Genomic DNA, 9,207 nt, shown 5'->3' on the forward strand with positions numbered 1-9,207 from the left:
CTTCATAAAATTCATCCTTTTAAATATGTGCCTCTGTCTGGAGTGTCTTTTTTGTTTCTTTTGTCAATAGCAAGAAGTTTGGGTGTCCATTTAAAAGTGATTTTTCTTGACATACTGGATCACATGAAAGTTTAGAAGTATTACCTGACCCTTCAAAGGGAAAAGAAACAGCAGACTTAAGTATGGTGTTGGAAGGGTAAGAAATCACCCTTTGGAGCCCTGGAGCTGTCCTGATGAGGTTGTTGAGTCTTATTGTGTGAAGAACATTCCAGTGTGCCGTACACGGTGAAGTAAAGGATTTCTCCATGTAAATAACCTAGAGTGACCATTGAGTGAATCATTCCACTTGGTTTTATCTCATCTTCTATACAGGATGTTTACAGCTAAATAGTGAAGACTTTGGTTTAGTCAGAGACAATTTCATGTACATTCAAGAAATCCCATTGAAAAGTTTGACTCTTTCTTTGTCCCTGAGTTAATGTATTAACGTCTAACCCTCACTTTGCTTGTTTGGTGAAGGAAAATGTTCTTATTGCTTAAGGGTTAGCTTGAGGCTCAATGTCTTACCAATGAAATTCTTATAGCCCAATCTGCCGAATAAGCATTTATTTGGTTTCCCATGACTATAACTATTTTTCCATTATTTTTTTCTGTTATTCACTAAAGGAGACTCTGATTTGGAGACATCTCATAAAAACAAGAAAAAAGTGAAGTGAATAAATTTTGGTCAGGAAGTAAAGCATTTGGAATTGGGAAATGTAAAAGTCAGTATTGCCAGACTAAAGCATTCCCTGGGGATATGCTCTCCCTTTGATATACAAGCTTCAGCATGCTCTCATCTGTGGGAGACCTGTGGGCAGAGATGAACCAGGAAATGATTGGCTCTAAACTTCAAAAATAGGACAGCACAACAGTTGACACTTTCCACTGTGTCATTCAACTGACCCTTGTGTTCTCTGTTTATCTTCCTGCAATTAATATCTCCAGTGTGGTTTTAATGAAAATAAAGTTGTGGGCAGTCGAAAGCTCTGGAAAGGATCAAATCAGATTTATATTATGTGGGCGAGCTACAAACACAAAGGAAATACTTTTTTTTCTTCTGTACAATTTACATACTCGATTAAAAATATACATATCCTTTAGGAGAATGGAAAATTATTTTTGTTTTTGCAAAAGCATTTAATTAAAATCTTCAGCTACCTATTTATTAAATTCATTAGAAGTATTAACTCACTGGAGATAATAATGCCCCAGTTGTCAAACACTTTCTGAAATCTCCAATCATTTAAAAATAGTTTCACTTCTCTTGAAGCCTCCGTCTTCCTTTCCTGAGTACTGTGATGGAAATCAAACATAACTGATATTTTTCTTAGAAAAATAAGCAGTTTTTTTAAGCCTTTAATTGTTTTGTAACTACCTGACTCTGGTAGTTAAAGCAGATGTTTGCAGAAACAGAATTTTTTGCTCTCCAGACTGAATTCAAGGACAGAACATACATTAGGTAAAAAGATTACTGAATAGGAATTTCTTCATATAGAAGTATGTTAAATATAGTAATGAATATTCATAGAACAATGTAATAAAGTTTGAGACCATTGAGCAGCTTAATAGTGAGAAAAAACTAAGGTAGGAAACTGAGGCAGAGTTGAAATCAAACAAGAGAAAAAAAAAGATATGGGAGAAAGTCTAGCTCTTTTCACTTTATGATTAGAGTTGGATGTGAACATGTGATGATTTATGTAAATAAACTTAGTAGATCTTGGGACATAGTTTCTGAGCTTACAACTCCACTAATTACTGTACATGGTCTTGTGTTGACATAATTAACCAACACAAGTTAAGGGGGAAAAAGTATGTTATTGGAGAACTCAACATTTAAGAAGTTGTTCATGGCTTAATCAGGTGATTATAAGAGAAAAGCAGTAAACATTTTAAGAAAAAGTTGCTTCTATAGTTAGGTTTTATGTTTTGTTTTAAACTGCATTTTAAAACTTTGTATTAACCTGTTTTATTTTATCTATAGGCTTCCACGTGAGATCAGTGAGTATTTATTCATGATCTATAAATTCAGATTGAAATACAGCAAAAATAGGGGCTTTGCCTTGTACATAATCATGGGGGACTTCTTGATTTTGTTACAGTGAAGATCAAATTAGTTGCAACGTTGAATATTCCATCATTATTTATTTAATTCAGTTTCCATCAAGTATTTTTCCAGTGTGTCATCTTGGATGTTATGGACACAGGATGCAGAGAATTTAAATAGTGGATAGGCAGGCAAAGAATATAATGTACTTTGGTGGCTTTTCATTGATGAATCAGATTGGTACAGGTCATACATAGTAGAATTGTAAACATGAAGCAGTTAGGATTCTTTTTTTTTTTTCCCGAGACAGACAGGGTTTCTCTGTGTAGCTTTGCGCCTTTCCTGGGACTCACTTGGTAGCCCAGGCTGGCCTCGAACTCACAGAGATCCGCCTGGCTCTGCCTCCCGAGTGCTGGGATTAAAGGCGTGCGCCACCACCGCCCGGCGCAGTTAGGATTCTTAAAGACACCTTTACACTAAAACTCAAACTTTACAGTCTTTGAAAATGAAGTCTTAACAGTCATTCGTTCAAGCCTATTGAATCAACTGATAATAAGCAGATGTTCAAAACAGTCCCCTTGAAAGACGGTGGTGGCATAGGCCTTTAATCCCAGAACGTGGGAGGCAGAGGCAAGCAGATCTCTGTGAGTTTGTGGCCAGCCTGGTCTACAGAGTGAGTTCTAGGACAGCCATAGCTACACAGAGAAACCCTATCTCAAAAAACAAAAAACAAATTAAAAAAAAGAAAAAAGAAAAAAATAACACAGTCACCTCAACTATAAACTATGTTCAAGTTTTCTTAAACGAAAGGATGAAGAAGTTTCAAATTGTAAATCCATCAACCCTCTTAATATCTTTAAAAAAAAATTCCATTTGATTATTTAAAGTGAAGTCAATGTAGTATCCAGTCGGGTAATTATTCTCTGAGTGATGGTCCCAGCCCTTAGCGTTGTTGACAATGGCCTTGAGAACTGGATAAAGAGCAGCTAGGGCCTTTATAATGCAGTTGGGGCCAGAATTTTTAATAGCCCCATTGGCCTGCAAATAATGATGGTGCGAAGTTTGTCATGAGAAGACTGGGATTAATCAGACACACTAGGGTTACAAATAGTTAGCTAATAACTGACCCTGTTCCCACTGTCCTTCCTACTGTGAGGTGTACAACTGCAGTGAATGTCATCAATTCTGCTAAGATGATACAAAAGAGTTCTTTACACATTGGAGTACCTAACACAAACAGAAGAAGTAAACGATGCTTCTTTGCAGGCTAGCTGCCTTCTCCCAACAGCTCTTTATATTCTGCGAATCTGCTCTCTTCCAATTCTCCACCAGTTTCAATACTAGAATACATATTTTCATCGGCTGAATGTCCATAGAAAATTCATCAGTGGACCATACTCTGAGCCCCAGGCAGCATTCAAGAGAATATTTTATTTTCCAAGTAAGCAATGGGCATAATACTAAGAAAATTAAGTTTTCTTTGAAAAAACTATGGGCTATTGATACTATCTGAATTATGAGAAACGCTTAGGGAAAATATCCTTTCGTTTTTATTTATTACTTTGTATTTTCATAACATTTAAAAATGCTGGTAAGCATTAATTAGGTATATTTAATCTATTTAAAAACAGAAGTCAATATAGTTTATATCTTGGACTGTTCCTACAGTGATTTTTCAACAGAAGACTCAATGTCAGGTAAGTGTTTACCACTTCATTTTTAATTTCTCTGAACAATTGAAAACTTAAGTTTCAGTTGCTTTGTGGAAAAACAGTCACAGGAGGATTGAGATGACTTCTCATGACAACGAATAAGTAATTACATCTACTTTTTTCCTCCTTTGAATGAAATTGCTTTACAATTTTCAAAGGACTCTTTGGCAATTACTTACTCAGTATAAAGAAGAAATTTTTGTGTAGCATTTGGAATTATATCAATTCAATTCAAGGGTACTTCAACCATAAGGTCCCATGTTACATGGCTCATTATAAATAATACACAAAGAAACATGATGGTTAGCTTTTTTTCCTCTGCTTTTGTTCAATGAAAATACAGAGGCAAGAAAAAATGGAATCTCTAATTTGAAAACAGCAGAACACATGATAAAAGCACTTTCTTCTTTTTCTTTGTTCATTTTTGTTTTTCTAGTTTTGAAAATACAAACCAAACAGAACATAACAGTTGTTGAAACCAGTTTAATTTTCTGTTTACCAATAGTACATTCTAATTTGTTCATCTCCCTGATATGTCTTTGAGTATACAAATCAACAATTTAACTCACCACAAATAAAACTATATCTCTGCTAAATCTGTAAATATTTTGAGAGAATAAAAAGAAATTCTACATTGGCAAGTGTGTGTTTCTTGGACAACACAACTGTGGTCATGAAAGCCAAACTCATTTTGCTGGTATGATTAATATTTCCGCATTTGTACCATAAATATATGTGTCAAATATCTCCAAATGTCCTATCCACAAAAGAAACCACACACAGTTTTAACACCGGATGATTTGCTGATTTATGACTTCTCATAATGTACACAGTTTTCACATTGTTAGAATTACATAAGAGAAAAGAAAATTCTATTCAGTTAGGGCAGCGAGTTGAAAGGGAAACTCTGAAATTGCAGTCCCATTTGAGGAAACATTGGCTGGAGGTTAATGCTGCATACGGTACTCACACTGCACTGCCAGGGGTACGGGATGTCCACAGTTCTCCTGAAGAGCAGTGTGCGTTGTTACATCAGTTCCGAGGGCATCATTCTTAATTTGAAAACCGTGCGCAGAAACAGGGCCAGCAGCTAATTTTTCCCGTGTTAAGTTTAGAGACAGCCAGCGAAGTCTAGAGACATTCTCTTTGAGGAAGTATATTCTTTTTACTCAGCACTAACACATTAAACATCTTAGCTGATCAGCGGGGTGAGATTAAAGTTTCTTCTTTTGAATCACCAGATGGAAGTGTGTAAAGGAAAGAGCATGCTAGCTTGCTAAGCCGTTCTGCTACTAACATTTGAGAGCGTCATGCTGATATGCTGCCTTAGCAGACAACACCGTTGTAAGAAGTTTCTCGGCCACGTAAGTGGCTAGTGGTAATAGCGACGACCACAGTTGATTTTATTCTCACCACTGAATCTGAGACAAATTTGCACTGTTTCTCCAAAGCTGGTTAACCTCTTGGTTCTCTTTCAAGCACAGGACTTAGCTTCACTAAGGCCTATTCAACATGGCTTTGCTCTTTGCCCTTCCCTGTATGGTGCACATATATAATGCTTATGAAATTGGTGGGGGTCACTGGTTTGCCTTTAAGAAAAACCACTTCACTTCCCTTAATATGTGAATGGATGAGGACAATAAGTCTCTGGAACTTTATGTAATTATTTGGGGGAAAATGTGGGAGAGGCAACCTTCTTCTGGTTTCCATTAACTCATTCTTCTGCACCAAACACGAGAGACTTCACTGTGAATTTTAATTATGTACTGTATGTATCTTTAGATTGAAGAGAAGTTTTCATATGACAAGATTAGCCTCATGTGCCAGCTTAGAAAATACTTTCATATATCCCAGAATGTTAAGATAAGTATCATATAGGTATTCCACATTTTTTTCCATTTATTTCTTATGTATGTCTCCCCTGTGCTTCGTGGTATTTTTCCTGTGCAAAATGCACATATGAGAATTTCAGAATGGTTGTCCAAGGAAAGAATATACTTTATAAGCAGAGAATGGCATTTTTAATATAGTCAATTTTTTGCTGAGGGGTAACAATTTGTGATTATACACTTCGTGAAATTTTTGTTATTTGTAAATTAACCCCCAAACTAATGTATGTGGAGAGATGGCATGTCATGTTGTTTGGTAGAGATAGACATTAAAGAACCACTTAGAACCAGCATCTCCACTATTACACCATGTTCTGTCCTAATTATGACATCGTCTATACTTCTGTGTCTCTTGTCTCACCTTTAGGGCATCGTGGGTGTGTAGACATGACAGGCTAATGCTAGATCTTCTATTGATTAGGATTTATATACTTTGATTCATATTCCACCCTAATTCTCAGAATACAGAATTGGAGGATGCTAGAGAAGCTATATAAATGTTTTTACAGTCCTTCCTGTTCCTAATAGAAATGCATACTGCTTGTTCATTACACTCTATCAGCCATTTACAAACATATTCAGAAAAAAAGGAGAGTATCTGTAGCAATAAGACAGCTTACCTGCCAAGCTTGATATTTCTATAACCAAATCAATATTTCAGGAGCCTCCCACTATAAATCTGATGTGGATTTGAATTCCAGGGAATAATGAATGATCTAATTAGGAAACAAAAAAGCAAAAAAATAATTAGAGTGTTTATTCTTCCTTGATGATAAGAAATCCTTGACAAGACAGAATGCTGTCACTAGCAAGCCTCCCTCTATAGATGTAATTGAGCTTAGAAGCTAAAGGTTTGTTTTTATTTTTAACTTTGGGAGTTAAATATATTGCTTTGATAGACTTGTTAAATGGCTGCTTACCTGCCATATACTTCATTATTCCTTTGTACCTGAAATGTGTGGCAATTTTCTGGCATGTAGGATATAGTCCCAAGCAAGCCTGGATATGGTAATAAAGTACTCAGCAGGGCACCTGTCACGTAAGAAGACCTACCAAGAGTCTGTGGACTGAACAATAAACAGTAAATTTCTGCTCTTTGTTACAGTTCTACTTTGAGGAGTTGAGAGTTTGGGGAATCATTTACAATTTTAATGTGCTCTATTCTATTAAAACAGAGTTAATATGTCTCTTTCTGTTTTTCTCCATTTACTCACCCACTCACCTGTCCGCCTATCCATCCATCTACTCATCCATTCATCCATCTATCCAGTGACCCATTCAAATGCCCACCCATTCATCTATTACCAGTCAATTCACTCTTTCATTTGTTCACTGTCTGTTAATTCTGTATCCTTGCAAAATGTGGATGTTGTAAAGATGAAATTAGACAAGAAGTAGGTCATGATTTCAGCTGGTCTAAACGACTAATGAAGATATTCTACACAGAGCTTCCTCTTTCTGTCTTTCCTCATGCATATTTAGCATCTGTCTTTTATGCCATCGATTAGCATGCTTTGGGATTCTCTTGGCCATAACAATTCACAATGAATCTAAACCTCTGAGTAACACATTGGCTTTTGCAGAAGAAATATTTTTTTTCCAGTTTTCCCCAAGTCTTGAGACATTTCTTGAAACCAGCATCACTTACTACAGAGCACTATCTGTGTGGATTGGTTTTATTTAAAACAGTATATATTTAAAATATTAATACTCAAATAAACAATTGTGCTTGTTAAAAGGCAGGATAGCAACAAGATGTGTTTGAGATTTCAATTCTGGGTGAAGAGGATGATTTAAAACAGCCTAATAGGCAAAGCATAGTTTTGGAGGCTGAACACCTTAGGTTCAAATATCATTACATCACATACTATTGGCCTTACTTTGGAACAGATTTTAATTTTTATGTTTCTATTTCTATTTTTTTTTTTTTGTAAAATGAGGATGTCCACGTGTCCTCTGTTATTTGCTGCAAAAATTGGAAGGGTATCACCCCTAAAGTTCTCGTAATACATTAAGTGGTAACTAGCTAATGACTAGTTGCTATGAAGACTGAATCCAAAGCTAATAATAGTAAATATAGAATTTAAAGAAGAGTGTCTGCTTCAGTCTGGTATGTATCTGGTAAGTATAAATAGAACCTCAGAAAACCAATGTGGATTGTTCCATAGATGCTGTTTAAATCTAAGACTATAGCAGATAGGACCTGCCCAAGGGAATTAAGCGAAGTTTAGTGCCAGGGACAGAAACTTGAGAAACAACAGAATTAAAGAGGGTAAAGGAATATCAAATAATAATAATAATAATAATAATAATAATAATTAACTGTAAAAATGTAAGAGATATCTCTTTTTCTTAATCGTCTCAAATAGTCTTTTGCTTTGTTTATTAAAAATAAATGGTCATTTCAATTTAAGGAACTTCATATTTAATTTACAGTCATTGAGATCTTATCTGACCTTTGGTTTTTCTGTTTTTGATTCTCTTTCTTTAGGTGCCCATTTTATATGAATATATATCTCAAGCTTAGTAATGTCTACTTGGTGATAACTGTAGTCTTGGTATTATGTAAATGTTTATATAGCTTTGACGCTTCATTATAGAACCTGTTAATGTCACAAACAACACTAATTTAAAAGAATGTAGAAAGAACTTAAGATAACAAAGTAAATACACATACCTTTACTATGTGAAGTTTTTAATTTGTAAAAATGTATCTGAAAACAGTTTAGTAAAGTTGGGACTCAATATGACTAGCAAAGAAATGTGACCAGAATTCAAATCATTGACTTATTTTCTCATTATTATAGCTAAATAAAAATATTGCTAATAGTCTCATTGTGACCAAGTTGAATCCTAATTAACATTAAAATTGGGTGTTCATGTTCCTCAAGTGGAGTTTACAGTTCACAAATTCAAGTGGAGTTGTTTACAGTGCACAAGTTCCAGAAATCAAGATGGGCTAAAATAAATCTCGTGATATAGATTCGTGGTATGAAATTGAAAAACTGAGCAGGTTCAAATGATACCACCACAACCGATTTCAATTTTATGCTAAAATTGTCTGCTTGGTCTACCTAAGGACTCCAGAGCTATACAGTGTCTGAGGAAGACAATTGGTGCCTAATTTAGGAGTTTATTAAAGACAGGAACTTCATAATAACCACACCCAATTTCCTTTCCCTCAAGTATAGTCACTTATGAAAGTAAACAAAGCAAGAAGACAAAAAAAAAGTAAAGCAAAAAGCCAAACAGTATCTCTTGCCTCATAAAAATGCTCTTTATTTTTTCTCATCTATGATGTTACACTATATTGTCTATGCTATAGCAGGTTTTCTCTGCTCAGAGTTTCCATATTAAACAGCTCTGAGAAAACTATATGATAGCTTTAAAAAACAGAATATGACTAAGGAATGGGACTTGCTCCCCGGCTCCGTGTTTCTAAACAGAAGTGAAGACAGCATGGGGGAAACCGAGCTCTTGTAGTTGTGGTTTTTGCTGTGAGCCTTTCATCTCTGAGCTA

The sequence above is a fragment of the Peromyscus eremicus genome, chromosome 5, assembly GCF_949786415.1.
Source record: "Peromyscus eremicus chromosome 5, PerEre_H2_v1, whole genome shotgun sequence".
NCBI classification, from domain to species: domain Eukaryota; kingdom Metazoa; phylum Chordata; class Mammalia; order Rodentia; family Cricetidae; genus Peromyscus; species Peromyscus eremicus.